An 18,289-nucleotide genomic window follows, 5' to 3' on the forward strand; every position below is an offset into this window, starting at 1 on the left:
TCTGGGGGAGTAAGCCCTATTGTGGTAGATATGTTCAGGGATGCTGTAGAACTCATTCCCTGGGAGGTGTCTGAGCACAGCCCAGGAACTGAAGTTACAAGCATAAATATGGTAACCACGAGGAAGGGTGCCAAAAATCAGACTGAGGCGGGTAAGGGTCTCGGTAATAAAGTCGATTCTGGACAATCAGGTTCAGTGTCTACTGCAGGGCAACCAAGTGCACAGTATAAGGTCCGATCCCCCGGAAAGGACAAAGGACTTGCCGTACCTACGGGTGCGACAGGTAACTCCGACTCTACACAGAGTCAGGGGTCTAGCCTTCAGAGTTCGACCCCGGTTCCAGATCAAGGAACTCTGAGGGATAAATCAAGGCTGTGTAGTTGGGGGCTCTCAGTAGCAGATTTGAGAGATGCTCAGAAACAGGATGTGAAATTGCTGTTTGTTTTGAATTAGTTACGAGAGAGAATAGATCCGGATCCGTCCGATCTGTTTCGTGCCAGTGCAGGGGCTAAGTCAAATTGGTAAAACAAAGAACAATTTCTTCTGTTAGATGGTGTTTTATACCAGAATGACCCAGAACAAGATGACATTCGTCTTGTTATACCAGAAAGCCTGAAAGAGGAAGCTATAGCACTCAACCATAGACTTCCATCTTCGGGACATCAGGGTGTGAAACGCACTAAGGAGAGGGTTAAGGAGAAATTTGTCTGGTATGGGTTAGGCAGGGACGTTCGACAGTACGTGTCGCGATGTGAAACCTGTAATCAGAATAAGAAAGCCGATCGGCAAGGAAAGTGCCGATTGACTGAATACCAGGCAGGTTCGCCCATGGAAAGAGTACAAATTGATTTCCTAGGTCCCTTACCTAAAACTCCTAGGGGCAATGAGTATGTGCTTATGATGGTGGACCAGTTCACCAAAGGATGGAATGTATACCACTCCTTAGTCAGTCCGCAGAAATTACTGCACGGGCAGCTGTGGACGGTTTCTTTACAAGGTTTGGAGTGCCCTTTGAGATATTTTCTGATCAGGGTAGAAACTTTGAATCGAATCTGTTTACGGAGGTCTGTAAAGTTCTTGAAATACACAAAGCAAGGACTACTCCGTATAGACCTTCTGCCAACGGTCAGGTAGAAAGGTATAATCGCACTCTGATGGATGCGGTTAGATGTTTCATAGGCAAATCACAAAACCAGTGGGATTTGCACCTTCAGCAAATAGCCGGAGCGTTGAGATCATCTGTGAACCGTATGACCGGGTTTACGGCCAATAAGTTAATGTTAGATCGGGAGGTCAATGCGCCTGCTCACCTAATGTTTCCTCAGCATCTGGATAAAGGCCAATCCCCTAGTGATTACTCAGATGAATTGGTCCAAAAGTTGCGGGAGGCACATGATATAGCCCGCAAAATGATGAAAACTTCCTCAAAAAGAATGAAGCGCAATTATGCCTTGCGTTTACTTGAGAGGAATTATGAGGTAGGTGATAGGGTCTACCTACTTGATACTGCGGTATTGAAGGGTAAATGCCGCAAGCTCTGTCCACCATGGAAGGGACCCGGGGTGATAGGCTCTAAATTGTCATCATTCCTTTTCCGTGTAAAACTAAGAAATGCTGTTTTAGTGGCGAACCATGATAGACTAAAACAGTGTAGGGACAGAGAAGTGCCAAGGTGGATTAAGCATTGGGAACAAAATCCAGGTGACATAACTGCTGCTAAAGGCAGCGACAGAGTCTACTGCTTATGTCGAAAGCCATGTCAGGATTTATGATCCAGTGCGATTTCTGTAAAGAGTGGTTCCATGGGTCCTGTGTGAACATAACCGCTTCAGATGCACTAGACATAAATCAATACAAGTGTCCGGACTGTCTAAGAAGAGCGAGGACTCAAAATTGATCATTTTTTGTGTCTATTTTCAGAATCATGGCTGAAGAATACAGGGACGGTCTGGGCAGGGTAATGAAGGTTCTCAAGATGGGCAACCTAATGAACCCAAAGGAGTTGGCTGTACAAATCACCTCTAGTAGGCGACCGAACAGGTTTGAAATCCTGTTGGACCATGTCCGTGAAGCCAGAAACAGGCATAAGTTTAGTTGGTTAAGGGATCTGGCCAGGGAGTAAGACATTCTACAGTGTCACTCCCGTGAGTGGATTTCCCAGAATGTGAGCCGTTTGGGGCCCATTCGTAAATCCAAGTGGCAGGATGTCCCACGTGAACAGAGTAGGGACATCCGATTAGGGACAGATCCGGCTATTGAACGGACTGGTGAGAATCTCGAGCCGGTCCCTCCGGCAGAGCAGCAATTGCTTGTTGGGGGAGAGGCTGACAGCGAGTCAGAATCGGTTTCTTCTGGAACTGCCGAAAAGTTGTTGGGAGGTAACAGCCCAACAAAACCCTCAGGCAGTGTGAAGCCGGTTAGCCCGGTTAAGCCTCGTCCGCGTGAGCGAGACGAGAGTAAGACCCGGCACAGTGCTTCTGCGACAGGGCAGGTTCCGCAAGGCCCTGTTTCTAGAAGTCCGGCAGAGAGGGCACCAAGACCTTCTGTTCGGCAAGACAAGCCTTAGCTAGTCATTACTGTGCCGGGTAAGGGGAAGCAGCCTACTGGTCCGGGGAAAGGGTCCCATGTTAAAGGCCGTTCAGTTCAGCAAACGCTGAGTGGAGGGCAACCAGGGCATGGCCCTAGGTGTCCGGTAGGAGGATGTGGGGCAGGTGTTAGTCGCAAACATGCGCTTCTCTGTCATTTGCCTGGTGTGTTTAATCTGGCACTTTCAGGAGATGAAATATCTCAACGCAGGTTAAGCGCCCTGAAGTTATGCTGCAGGCGGCTTTAAGGAGCACATCGGGAGCTCAGTGATTTACTGGTCTATCTTGAATCGCTGAGTCCACTATCCTCGGTTGAGCAGCCAGATGCCTCCACTGTGCAGGCAATGGTTGATTTGGGTAGGCCTTTGGGGGAGTCGGTTGCTAGGGACGTGATATTAAGACCGGAGGGTAATGATGTCACAGCCTTGGTGCACTGGCGCTTTCTATTGTCATTGATGTCAATGCTAGAGCGACATCAGGTTGAGAAACTTGGACACTTACTTCAGCTGTCCCAGGATGATCAACAGAATCTCCCTAAGTTGCCTGAGGCTTTTGATAGTCATTGGCACCTTGACAGGACTATGAGGAAGTGGGGGATGACTAACCCATCTCTGAAAGAGATGAGTAATCTGAACCGCTAGAGTCTCACGAGGTTCACCTCGTGGGAGTGGTAGGGGTTTTCTGTGACCCTGCGACTTACCCTACACAGGAGGGTATTAAATCATGGTCTGAACAGGGTGTTGTACCGGTCGTGGGACTCCACCCCCGGAAGGCGGTTACCGAGAAAGGGTTCAGTAAGCTGGCGGAAGTTCTCCAAATTCCGGAGGTAGCAGGATTGGGGGAGATCGGTCTTGATCGAACTGAACCTGCTGAAAAATGGGCTGAACAGCTCCGCAAGGTTGAGCAAGTCCTGACTTTGCTGCAACTGGAGCATGTGCTCGTTATTCATTGCAGAAGTTTGACAAACCTTTCAGATGAGTCTCTGTTAACTATGTTTTACTTGTTACAGAGTAATCCCTCAGTCAGTAAGGATCAGCTGATTCACCTTCACTGCTTTACACGGTCTTTGGACATGTTACAGAAATGGTTAGAGGTGTTCCCTAACACTTATGTTGGGTTCACAGTTATGGTCTGTAAGTCCAATGACTACCTAGACATGCTCCGGAAACTAGAGTCTTCCCGTTTGCTCCTTGAAACGGTTGCTCCTTATTTCAGCCCGCCACGCTGTAAAAAGTCCAATCCCTATATGATTGGATGGGTTGCATCCAGGGTAGCTGAGGCCAGAGGCCAATCTTGGGGTGACCTCCTCAAGTTGGCAAGTGATAATGCAAAAGATTGTACATTGAGAAGCTCCCTCCAGTCTCAATGTACGGTGATGAGTCCGGTTAAGCCATAGGGGCTCAACCCGGTGTACTGTGGATGAAATGTCCATAGTCACCGGTAGTTGTGGTATTGTGACGGAAAAGCCGCAATACTAGTACTGGTTTTACCCAGGAATCTCTCATTATTGAGAGTAAGAGACCATGGCTAGCTCCCATGGTCTAAGACTACCTCCTTCTATAGGACGGGGAGGAGTGTAGTGCCTGTCCTGTCTGGTCCGACATACGTGAGGATAGCCCTACCGGAAGCCGAAAAGGGTGATTTACTGTGGAGCGTTCCAGCCGGTTAGACGTCCTCAAACCATTCATTAGTAATCTGCCTGTAGACAAGCATCTACGACTGTTTTATACTCTAAGTATTATTGGTAAGTTGTCTTGGGCTATATTGAATAATCACCAATTACAATATACTTTCAAAATGAATTTCGTGTAATAAATGTTGATTCCACGGAAACGTGAAAGGGCCATCAGACGCTAATACGTTTTATTACGTCACGGTAGCGGAAAGGATATTGGGAAATTAAAGAAACACGTAACCTGTCAGGGTAGATAGGTGAATATTACGGAAAAAGATGAGATGTATCCAGCCATAGCTTTTAACAAATTCGAGTCCAACAGGTCAAAACATTCAAATAAAATACCACCGCTCATTCCTTTTAGAAATAAAAGAAACATAAACTTACCCTGTTGCATATAATCATTTAAATTCCAGATTTATCCAATGATTATGCACTGCTTTGCTACATGCAACATGCAAGGTATAATGAGTACATTTTGTAGTGCAATTATTGCTATTCACATAAAAATTCACTTGAGCCTCTTATTTATACATCGCATGTGGCATTATAATGAACTATACTTACACATTGGAATTACAGGCAGTCGCAGCCGATTTGTATCAAAGCCGCATCTAACTGATTAATATCGATCAAAGTACGTATCAGTAAAAATCATTTATTGACAAATTGCGTAACAGATGAATATTTACTAAGATTCCATATTTTATAAAGCGCTTCATAACTAGAACGAATCACTATGTCCCAGTAACTCACTTAAGCAATATTTGAACGTGAAAATATAAATCTTGTTAGCCCTAAACACAAATGCATACATCTTCTCACCCTACAATTTAACCGGCAGTTATGAACGTAACGGTAATTTTTTCACCGTTAGTGCCTACAACGAAAACTGTGCACAAGGTTATAAATGTCAATGTTAAGACAACGTCTTGTCTATGGAAGAATCATGTGCCTCGCCTTCGTTCTTTACCATTGATACTGAACAATTCACCCATTTAATCCGAATGAGACATTAGTCTTTTCTTGCAGAACAAATACACACTTATCAAGAAAAACAATATTTGTATTCACAAAAGCGATAACAATAACCTTCGGGCACCATTAGCATGCTTTCTGTGTTATTAAATGTTTGTAAATAGTTTGTTCTTCAAGGGTAGGGTACGTTTACTTGTAAACAAACACAGACAAAGCACTAATATCGTGCAGAACAAAGAATTAAACTGTTCCGTGAAATAGATTCTATATTTAGGACAAACATTTTGCGGATCCACTGCAACATTGGTCAAACATGCCAGCATAAATATGATTCAAATCGAAATGCTTACTTCAATTTATCGAATATTTTTCGATATGGATTTATATTCGTAAAATTACTGTACTATGGTGGCTGATTTCTGCCATCTCGTTCTGGCGTGTTGGCGCGTTTGCAGGGCGCCAAGACGCCAACACGCCAGGACGACAATTATACGCGCCAAGACGACAAAATCCATATTTGTCGTTTTGGCGCGTTCATTTGTCGTCTTGGCGTGTTGGCGCGTTAGCGTTTGCAGGGCGCCAAGACGCCAACACGCCAGGACGACAATTATATGCGCCAAGATGACAAAATCCATATTTGTCGTTTTGGCGCGTTCATTTGTCGTCTTGGCGTGTTGGCGTCTTGGCGCCCCCGCCCCCGCCAACGCGCCAACACGCCAAGACGACAAATGAACGCGCCAAAACGACAAATATGGATTTTGTCGTCTTGGCGCGTTCATCTGTCGTCTTGGCGTGTTGGCGTCTTGGCGCCCCCGCCAACGCGCCAACACGCCAAGACGACAAATGAACGCGCCAAAACGACAAATATGGATTTTGTCGTCTTGGCGCATATTATTGTCGTCCTGGCGTTTTGGCGTCTTGGCGCCCTGCAAACGCCAACGCGCCAACACGCCAAGACGACAAATGAACGCGCCAAAACGACAAATATGGATTTTGTCGTCTTGGCGCGTATAATTGTCGTCCTGGCGTGTTGGCGTGTTAGCGCCCTGCAAACGCGCTAAGACGCCAAAACGCCAGGACGACAACTTCCCAATTTAGCGTGTTGGCGCCCCCGCCAGAACGACAAATGCCTTGTTTGTCGTCTTGGCGCGTATAATTGTCGTCCTGGCGTCCTGGCGTTCTGGCGCCCTGCAAACGCGCCAACACGCCAGAACGAGATGGCAGAAATCAGCCACCATACTGTACCGATACTTTTATGAATTATATAGGTTGTCCGATATTTCTTCCGAATGATTTTGTAACAACATATGGATATTATGACCAAAGGATGTGGCTCTGTCTTAGAAATGAAAAGAATCCTGTATCTGCAGAGGTTGTGTGACTTAGTGCTGTTAGATCATCTGGTCCAGTTGGTGTGCATTTGATATCACTTTTTAACAGAATTCCAATATAAGGGATACATCACATATTCACTACCTCACACGAACTGTATCAATTTGCTTTCATTTTACTTAGTTTCTGCTCTAAGAGTCTTGAATATTTTATTTACTTGAAAGAAACAGTCCATATGGTTTTCGTAAATATGATATGAGCACTCGTTTTCAAGGCTCAGCATATCTCCAAGGTAGCATGTGTCTGCCGTCATACGTTAACCTTTGTGATATAAAATTAAATGTTATGTCAGAATGCTAAGAACCCAAAATAATGTCATGTAAAGTGTCTAACGATGCTGCCTTGCAGTTTGAATTCACTATTTCAAGTGCCCTCTATATGCCCCGATTATGATTTGAGGTCGTATACGTATTTAATTGAATCTTTGCCTGCAAGACGGGATTACAGTTGCAAACGAAGGAGTGTATTTAGGTGTTTTGTTGGGGACTCAGACTGTTGACAGTGCTTGTGTGTTGTTGTATTTTTTCTGTGCTAAGATGCCAAAATACCCAAAAATATAAATTATGTTATGGGTGCAAAGGATAAAATAAACAAATTAAATTCCTAGGTACGGTTTTGTCAGCACGGAAACACGTGATAAAAGGTATTAGAAGGAATGAATTTTCAGTAGCATATTTTTTTTTTTTTTTTTTTTTGTGCAATGACGCACGTGATGAAATTTATGAAAATAAAAAAGAAATAAATGAGTTTCAGTTACTGCAATGATGCTTGTGATCAAAATACAATAATGCGTTTTACGATATTTTGTAAATTACAAGTACCTTCTGCGATAATACACATGGTCATATACGTAGATTTCTTATGCAGTGGTGTGCATGGTCAAATTTGGAAAGAGGGCACACCAGAAAGAGATTACTATTTGCACAACACAAAACTGGACAATCAAATAGTTGTTTTTCTTTATTCTATATAGAATTGACATACTTCCAATGGCTTCAGAACAGACCAGGACCCATTTTAAATGTCTGTAACTTACATTTTCTTGGGTAATATTGTCAGCGCTGAATTTGAATCAAAAGAAAAGTGGGAGTCATGTTTGATACAAGAAAAATATTTTCATTCAACACAAACTGCACAATCAGCTAAAAATGAGACCGCAAATTGTAGAGGTGGTGTATGATCTAAGTTCCCATGACATATTGTATCGTGTTATTATTTCATTATGAAAATGCTACCTACATGTCAAGCATAGATCTGTCATGTGATTTCAGCAAAATAATTGCAAAGAAAATAAGGAAACTAGTTCTACAGAGCAGAACAAAAAAACCTGAGGGCTATTTGAATCCGCCATTATGCGAATACCATTTTCGCACCATTTCCCTTAAAACACTCATGTGAGCTTATGGCCGCGTTTGATCTGTTATTATAGTAAACTGTATTACACACTGGAATTACGTGCAGTATCAGCCAGTTTGTAAACAGCTACATTTAACTGATTGACACTGATCAAAATGCGTGTAAATATAACATCAATTTATCAAGCAAATGACAAAGCAAATAAATATTTCTACAAAGAGACAGAAATATCTGAGGCTCCGTCTATTCAAACAGATGCATCAATAAAACTGTATGTGCAAACTATTTAGTTTAACAATAACTGAATCCGAAAGTATGACAGTCACGTTAGGTAGCACCGAACATAAAAGCATAGAACATCCCGCACTGCATATGTCTTGTTTAAAACGTAAACTCAGGATTTTTGTAAAGAAATTTTTGGAAAATAAGCCATTATTCCACCGTTGGTTTCAGTGTCTATAAAAACCCTTACAGTATCTAAGTTTAATGAGAAATGTGAGTAAAACTAAAAACTCTATGTTAAAATTAACTCTTATCTTTGCTAAAATTCTGTGCTTCCGTTTCTTATCATTGATGTTGAGGCAACAATACACCCATTTAGATCAATTATATGTTTTTCACGGAGAACTGGTGTTGGTTTTTTTGGATAAATTCCTACTTACTAAAAGTAACAATATCTTTATTCACAAAAAAGTCACATCTCACAGGCGATTACGATGAAATTCAGGGCACCAACAGAAAACTTTCAGTGTTCATAAAGTAAATATTTCATTCTAAAAGTAAGGGTGGGAAGGTAAGAAACAATCGAAATATCACGAACGCTTATGTATATATTTTGTTTTATAAACCAAATTACGTAATTTGGGCAAATCATGTGAGTGGATTTTTTTCTGATATCAGTAAAATATTTTGCATTTTAATATCATTATAAACAGAAACATTTTTTCGACTATTTATCGGATTTAACTTTTCATGTATTGTTTTGGTAGGTTGATTTCATCAAATGTTTGGACACTATGACCAAGTGAGATGACATAAGCAGTGACTGGGGTTTAGACTAGCTGACAAATTGTTTTAAATGATATTTGTTTTAAGTGCACAGCAGGCAGTCGCGGGAACTGTATTATCTCGGACAGACATAATACTTTTTCCAAAAAATCCATAAAATTCAATGTCGACAACCAGAATAAAATTTAAATTTGGTTGTTAGTGGTTTGAATGACACTCAGTATTCACATCTTATCAGCTGTGCGGGGATATCGCATGACTATACCACAAATGGCATCGCATTAGATATGATACTTAGACGTTAACATGGAAAAATATTGATGTATCAGGTTCCTTGTGCAACTTAAAGGAATATAAAACTGATTATGTAATAATACTTGATTTGTCATTTCTGCATATCTAGATATCTCGCAATTAAAACGCTCCATTCACACAAACTGGTAAAAAGTTTTAATTCTGGCAGAAACAGCTGTATTTCAAGATGGTAACATAGCTATCAAAGAGGCTTTTCATAATCCATTGTAGAAAACCTGACTATTTTAGTGCTATTTATTTTAAATAATCGCTTCCATGCAGTTTGTTTGACAGGAAGACAAATGATAAAACTATTTTAAATGTCCATTGAGTAGTTTGTAGTGCTTTGCATTTTAGTTTTGCTATTTGTGCCAAAACATTATAAGAAACGTGTCTACGGAAATACGAAAGTACTGATGATGGACTAGGCGGTATTAGCAGAATTTATATCAATATTGTTTAGGTGACCTTTTTGCATATTATCTATGCGATATTTAAAACTTTTATAGCACGCAGCAGACGAAAATTTGTCTTATAGAATATCACATTATAACAGAAAGCGCTATTCCATACACATGTTTACATTAATTTCTGATACCATTATATTTTAGGTTGCGTTTAACAAAACGTTTTATAAAAGGGCAGTAATGAATTTTTGTAAGAGTATGAAAAATATGGATAAGGTTAAATAAATCGTCACATTTCTCTCATTCTGTGATTGTGTCATTAAGATATTTTAAAACATTGTTACAACCAGTATAAATGCGTTTTGAACGGATGATACTAGAAAATGTATGGGTCACAGGCCGAACGTGCGATATTAGTTACAACTGCAATTTTCGAGTGGACTTGCTGCCGACAGTATTATTACCCAAAAACCGCCTCGGTAGCCTAGTGGTTGAGCGTACGCTTCGAGTGCGGGAGGTCGTGGGTTCGATCCCCGGCCGCGTCATACCAAAGACGTAAAAAAAATGGTACTGGCAGCTTCCTCGCTTGGTGCTCAGCATTAAGGGGATAGTGCTAGGACTGGTCAGCCCGGTGTCAGTATAATGTGACTGGGTGGGGAATCATGCCACGTGTCTATGGCGTGATATTCCAGTGAGGTAGCACTATAAAGTTGGGCATTGTGCTCAATGCTACAAGTAGACACCGTCGTTTATATGACCGAAAAATTGTTGAAAAAGACGTTAAACCCGAACACACACACACACACACACACGCACGCACGCACGCACACACACACACACACACACACATTATTACCCAAAACATATTTATGTGACGCCGTATAGATTTCAAGCAAGAACAATAATACCAAAAAAACAAACGTATGATGATCCAAGTCGCAAGGTCACACAGGAGGATTTTCTGATATAAATAATGAAATGAATTAACGTCTTTACACGTTTTAATGTGAGCCAGACATAAGTAAATTTAACTTTTGTCAATACTATCGAGAAAAATGAGTTAAAACCTTTTTTTCTTCCACATGATCATTACATTCTGTCTTAGACCGTACCCTCATAGAGGATGTGTAGCATCACAACATCTCAGTCATTCCAAGTACAAGTACTGCAAGTTCTTTACGCATCGACAGCTTTCCACACTAGACACTCTTCACAAAAAATGCCTCGAGAATCAAAATTTTAATCTAATTTTAATCTTAAACGGTGGCTTTCTTCCCTCCATAGATAGAGATGAGTGTTGTATTCCTTTGCATAATAGCAGACTGCTTGTTTAGAAAAAAGACTATTTGTAATTGAAACACCGAAATCGCGAATAAAGTAAAATACTCTATAAATTATAAATCCGTTGATCGACAAAATGAAATCTATCTTTCCTGTCTTCTGTATCAATAAGAGACAGGAAAATTCAGAATGTCTTCAGTTGTTCTAATATCTAAGATCTACATAAAATAATTCCTCGAAACAGTTATTTAGTTATTTGTAGGAAAACAATTATGGTCTTATTAAATGTTACGTACTTTTAAAAACCATGATCTGACTATTTGCGAGTTGAAAAAAAAAATAAGTACGCAAGTGCCATTTCTGAAATTTAGTTATGGATAATTTTCTTTGTTTTGACATATCTGATACTCAAACATGATTTTATAATCAGCCAAATTCATAAAAAACTAACTCCATATGCAAACAAAGGAAAATAAAAAAAATATCCATATTCAGCTTCAAGACAACAATAGCCTGTCGGTAATGTCTTTAATGCAGAGAGATTTGACTAAAGAATGTTACAAATCGATTTAGAAAGCAAAGCCTTGATAATACCAAATTGAAAACATCCAAAACGACAAAATATTAATCTTCTTTCCCCAGCAAGTCCACTAGGGCCTAATTAGAGACCGGGAAAATTTATTATCATTCTTTGTATTCAGCTGCGATATTTTTACGGAAATATGTGTACATAAAGTAAGTAAATGGAAAACATGACAGCTATAATACCGTCTTGTCTCGGATACAGATCAATATTATGCTGTTATAACATCAGCCTCCTCGCTTATCAACCTGAACGTATATCAATCTTAGCGCTTACTAGTGTTCTGTGAATCAGTCTTTTTCTTTCCGGTATTTTTTATACATATGATAAGTCTTATTTTTTAACAGGCTGCTTATTTACAACTCTTTCTTACCATAAAAGAGATCAAATATGAAGTTAACGATTTGGTCTCTTAAAATTTGGGCACCACTGATGCATTAAATATATATCCAAATATATATGTGCGTTCGGTATATTTTTAAATTCTGTTTTGAGTGAGTATTTTATATAATCTCCTGTTAAGACATATTTACTTACTTTGCAAATTGCTACATCCGTTTTCGAAAAATCATATAAAATTCCAGTCACTCTGGTTAAATAATTAAGAAATATTTAACCGTTCCGTTCTCCTAACTATATTGTGCGCCAATGCAATATTGAGCGCTCAGAGTCACTTTTTCTATAATAACCCATTATCTAGATTTCCTGATTTTCTAAAACGGATCACGTGATATCAGATCACGTGAAAGAATTCGGCTGCTGCGGCGAAAGTTACATTACTCTCTATGTGTGATAACAAAGAAACTTGAGATAGTATCAGAGAAAAAACAATATCATTTTATGTTTTGTTTGTGTATTCTTTAGTCCAAATAAAATCAATTGTAGTAATTTCCGATGCTGATCTGGGAGAACCATTTAGACTAAATCTACGACTTTGTAAAGTCAGAACGGGATTCAAGTTGATACCGCACATGTAGACATGTAAACTACTTTAAAACTCTTCGATGCTTAACCCATGTCATGAAAATTATTTTATCGTAGAAAATGATTAAAATGAGTTTTCAGGAACCATACAATAAAATTACATATAAAGCAATTTTGTTCCTTTCTTACGCTCTATTTTTCTATGCATTATCATTTTGTTTTTATATTCGCGAAAGGCCTTCGGTATTCGAATTTCAAGTCTACAACTGTACGATATATTCTTTTAACGCATGGTGATCATAAAAACAAATATTGGTCACTGTTTTATTTGAACTTCCTAAATGCTTATTTGCGACAATGTTCTGTAGTGTGCGCTGCAATTTTTTAAAAGAAGTAACATTCATCTATGTAGGTTCGCACACAGGTGGCAGTAACGTACCTAGGATACAGTATGGGTCCATGAACCATATGCACTTAAATTTACTACAATTATAATGTTTTCTTAGGAAAAAACTGACAAAAAGCCATTTTGAAAAAAATTTTGCTCTTGTGACAATGAGCCATGAGAAAGGTGATCAAGAACAGTTTGACATGTGCATTGCTTCCAGGTCCGTATTTTTTTTTTCAAAACAATATTTCCTTATCAATGGTTGGCCGCCTTTTCGGCAAAAGATTAATCTTTCAGAAAAACCTTACTTCAAAACCCAGTTCCAAACCGTTTACGCATCACGAGCGAGCAACGGCATACGAAACGATAGTGATTTCTCCACCCGAATAAATCCCACACTTTTTTCGCACCGAAGTCTCCCCCGTAAAACAAATCAAGTACACCATGTCAGTTAAAAATAGCACTGCAAGCAGTCAGAATATGCTAAATGTAAACTAACAAGACTAAAAATAAGGTTCAATTCTACTTAATTACTTACCAGTTGTTATTCATTTGAATTTGGTAAATAATCCTCGTGAGCCATCGCTGCTTGTTTATATTCGGGTACTCTTTGGATTTTATCGCTACGTTTGAAATACGTAAACTGTCTCCGCCAGTGAAAACGTTCTTTACAACCACCGTCTTGTCAACGGTAATCATGGCAGGCGAAGGTAATTTCCGAAAGCGAAAATGTTAAATAGCGAATTTGTAAGTAAAAAAGTAGGATTGAACCTAGTTTTCGGTCTTGTTAGTTTGTGTTTAGTCTGTTATGAACGGTTATAACGTTATTTTAAACTCGCACTGTGTGCTTGATGTGTTTTTTGGGGGAGACTTCGATGCGAAAAATGTGTGGGATTTATTCGGGTGGAGAAATCACTATCGTTTCGTATGCCGCTGCTTGCTCGTGATGCGTAAACGGTTTGGAACTGGGTTTTGAAGTAAGGTTTTTCCGAAAGATAAATCTTTTGCCGAAAAGGCGGCCAACCATTAATAAGGAAATATTGTTTTGAAAAAAAAAAATACGGACCTGGACGCAATGCACATGTCAAACTGTTCTTGATCACCTTTCTCATGGCTCATTGTCACAGGAGCAAATTTTTTTTCAAAATGGCTTTTTGTCATTTTTTTCCTAAGAAAACATTATAATTGCAGTAAATTTAAGTGCATATGGCTCATGGATCCATACTGTATCCTAGGTACGTTACTGCCACCTGAGGGTTCGCCTAATACAGAAACGCAAATTTATTGACGCTCGATTTCAGCCAAAAACAATGTATATGGTTCTGCAATTACATTTTTAAATATCTGAATGCATATAACTATTAAAAAGGCATCATTCCTTAAACCGTATAGAAATAACATGTTTTAACTCTGGTAAATAAAAAACGCAAACATCGCGAGTTTAATGCGTTTGACAGACATTGTTTTCAGTGAGGTTAAAAACAATATTTTGTACTTTTATAATCATGAAAATAATAATGTAATAAAACTCTTACTGAATGGCCAGCCGATAAATAGTAAAAAATAAATTGAATAGTCAAAGCAATCGATGTGAGCCTTTTTTTAAAGATTCTTAGGGATCCTCGCTGAAACTGAGGCCAAACTACTTATTTATTTGATTATTTATTTACGCAGTTGTTGAGGCTAGACTACAGTTTTACTTTTTCTGCCAGGAGCCCCATATGGCAGTCCCTTTTTATTTTATATTTTTGTATACGTAGACGATTCGGTAAAACAGGCCTCTGCAATCGGAATGAATATCTTAAGTCGGTGGCTTAATACGAGAAAAATTAAAAAGTGAGGCAAAGGCATTTTCTGTAATTTTCAGATTGTATATTGGCGTAAATTTATCTCACACTGCGTCAAACAGACACAATTATGACTAAGAAAAAGTCCACAAACACGTATCAAACCTCGAGTACCTTCTTCTATTATGACTGTTCAATTATGGATAATTTATGGGGGTGGGGTTAGAGTCGCACCAACACAATTTAGATTACATGACGACATTTTCAGAATCAAATTTTCCTCTCTGTTATTAAACTGGAAATATAAAAAATGAGTAATCTGAACCACTACAATTACTTTGTGCAGGAAGTTTTAAAGTGCCTTGATGTTTGATGTGTTATATTTATACACCACTTCTTTTCAAATATGCAGACTTTTAAGTATTAAAATGCGGTTATAAAGTGCTGATTTTGCGATTAAAAATTGTTTTTAAATTTTGTGTTATATAACTCACACTGTGCTAATGAATAGCAGATTAAAAGAATATAACGACTTGCGGCATTTATAGTTTAACAGTGCGTATTTTATTGTTACATTACGTTTTCAATCTCATTCTCGCACAGGAGTTGGGACATAACACACTTGATATAATCTTGAAAATATTCTGTAGAGTTACAAGCGCAGACTGCCTAATTTAGTGGGTTGGCATTCATGTGAACCAAATTATCGACATTCAACTCTTCCTAATTGTGTTTCAAGCAAAGAGACTTCTGTTGTTCTGAATTTATAACGGGTTAAACACAGCAAGAAGAAACAAATGTTTGCAGACTTTCCTGGCATGTAAACATATCGATCGTTAGCACTTTATTATCAAGGAATGTAGCTACTTCCGAAAACGCTTACTTTGATATAATGTTTTCAAAATATATATATCGTTGTGCAAATTTTCATCAAAATCATTTGTATTTGCAAGATACCGCATTTAAGATCTTCGAATGTGCTTTTTATTTCAAAAAGATAATAACGGAGCCTTCGTGGGTGGGGTTTTTATTATCATATTATTATTATATTTGGTCCAAGAGCTCAAATAACACATTCCATGCCAATGTTTATATGATACAGTTGCTGTTGTCGCAAATACTTTATTTTCACTTGAAGTTTGAAGTGACGTGTTGACTGTATCCTAGCTACCTGGTCTTACGGAAGGTAAGTGGTTCTACCCAGGTGCCCGCTTGTGATGAGATAATGCACAGAGGGGCACCTGGGGTCCTCCTCCACCAATCAAAGCTGGGAAGTTGCCTGTGTCGGTGCGACGTTAAACCTAACAAAAACAAAACAAACAAAATATTAGTTACATGAGAAATGGTGAGGCAATAAAAATTCAGTATGCAAAGTAACTTTCATCTTTCCTAGATTCCTGTATCTCCACCTTTTATATTTATTACTATGAAAAAACAAAACACTCATTTAAACTCGTTGCATGTTTTAAGAGATGATTTAAGTATTTTCATGCAGACAAAAAAAAACGCCACACGATTACTAAGATTATAGTTTTGTATATTCACAACCATCTCACACAAAAAAAGCAAGATAACAATGACCAACATGTTTTCGCTCTTCATGTCTGTAAATTATAATATTGAGCCATGCCATGGGAAAACCAACATAGTGGATTTGCGACCAGCATGGATTCAGACCAGCCTGCGCATCCGCGCAGTCTGGTCAGGATCCATGCTGTTCGCTTTCAAAGACTATTATTATTAGAGAAACCATTAGCGAACAGCATGGATCCTGACCAGACTGCGCGGATGTGCAGGCTGGTCTGGATCCATGCTGGTCGCAAACTCACTATGTTGGTTTTCTCGTGGCATGGCTCATATGTCTTTCTGGGGTGAAGAGGTGAGTTTACTTGCATTCAAACCAAACAAAAAGCTATTAGCCTTAATAGCATGCAGAACAAAACATCGCTTCTGTTTTATATAAATGAGGCCTTGTATTGTGAAAAAAGTAAAATAGAACTATTTTATATAAATCATAGCTCCAATACAGTCTGATTCACCGGAAGACAAATATCGTTGTTTTTGTGTTTTTGTTGTTGTTTTTTGCTATATGTATGTTATACGTTATAAGAAACGTGTCTACTGATAAGGAAAGAAAAACGAAAGCTTTGAGAATTGATAAGAGAATATTTTTACATGTTGTTAATACGATTTATATAAATATTTCTATTGTTCATTTTTTTTTGGGTGTTATTTCTGTATATTACTTAAATGATGTTTTAACATTTTAATGCCACGCAGCAGACAAAAAAGAAGTTGTTTGATGAATTCTCACATTGTATTAATTTCTGATACCTTTGATTTTTTTCTTATGTCTGAAGAGTATTTTATTTAAGTGGATAAAAAGAAGGAGAAACATACAAAAGACAGACAAAATCTACTCACAGGATGTAATGAAATTGCTTAAGGTGCACTTTTTCTACAGTGTGAATGTAAAATTCGATGAAACCCTGGTTTCTCGAAACTTAAGACTACACTATGAAAATTCGGCAAATAAAAGAAGAGAGGGTCGCGTGCTTGGTGTTCTGCTGGATTAATTTGAAGAGAGGATCTCGAAATATTTTTCTTCACAATGTAGATTTTAATGAAACTTTTCACGGTTGTAAATGAACAAATTATCTATTATATGGTAAAATAAACTGTATAGGTCCTACACTTATTTTGAGCTATTTGCTCAGTATTTAAGGGACTAGAACATTTCCTGCGGATCTGAAGACATTATGTAGGATTAGTTCACGTGGCTTCATATCTTCCTTCAGAAAGAAAGTAATGTATGTTTACATGAGATAACATTGATACGTCATTCCGTAGGCTTTATTATCCGGATGAATGATGTGATGTCATGACAACGTGCAGAACTAACTTAAAATATGTCAATAACCATTCAGTTGTAACTGATACTGACTGAAACTGGTTCACCACGTGAACAAGAAGGTACACAATATACTGTTACAGTCAGGCTTGGCAAAATTATGTGTAGTTAAAAATGCATTTGCATGCCTTACAAAATCATATCACAGTACTTCTTGTGGCAGTTTATTATATATTGAGAGAAATTTAGTTCTTTTTTTTTTTCGAAACCGCATAACCTATTTAGCCTGCTGGCGGCAAGAGATTCTGACTTTGCGACCAGCGCAGACTAAGATCAGCCTGTACGTTCGTGCTGACTTCTAATCACTTGCCCTCAGGGATGTGGGTTCGAGCCTTACTTGGGGTGTTGAGTTCCTCATGTGAACTGGCTTACGGAAGGTCTGTGGTTCTACCCAGGTACCCGATCGTGATGAAATAATGTACGGAGGGGCACCTGGGGTTTACCTCCACCATCAAATCGGGAAAGTCGCCATACGACTTATAATTGTGTCGGTGCGACGTTAAACCCAACAAAATAAATAATAAATGGTATTACCAAATTAAATATTGGACCAGTCCGTTTTAGAAAGTTAGCATTTTAAAGGTTAATATTGAAACTTGAAAACGATCAACTTGTGACAATTTACTGAAAAGAGGCATAAAAGCATCACAGTTGTGCAAAAATAAATCAGAGGGCCTTGCAAATCACGGTAGAAACTTTGATATCTCTATTCCGAGTCTT

At 38.7% G+C, this 18,289-nt stretch overlaps 1 protein-coding gene across 5 annotated transcripts in view; it reads right to left on the reverse strand.

The window, feature by feature from the left end:
- The window catches only part of LOC123546293 (dopamine beta-hydroxylase-like), a 130,961-nt gene that overhangs the window by 43,585 nt on the left and 69,087 nt on the right, over positions 1–18,289 (reverse strand). Inside the window, exon 1 of one of the 5 annotated variants that reach the window (XM_045332501.2) lies at positions 12,097–12,270. The exons of 3 other annotated variants lie outside the window; for them this stretch is intronic. The gene's annotated coding sequence lies outside the window, so the exon portion shown is untranslated. Of the gene's footprint in view, positions 1–4,827; positions 5,221–12,096; positions 12,271–18,289 lie in introns of those variants that run through there. One more of the 5 variants, XM_045332514.2, reaches the window with a different exon arrangement.

This window comes from Mercenaria mercenaria, chromosome 15 (assembly GCF_021730395.1).
Source record: "Mercenaria mercenaria strain notata chromosome 15, MADL_Memer_1, whole genome shotgun sequence".
Lineage (NCBI taxonomy): Eukaryota > Metazoa > Mollusca > Bivalvia > Venerida > Veneridae > Mercenaria > Mercenaria mercenaria.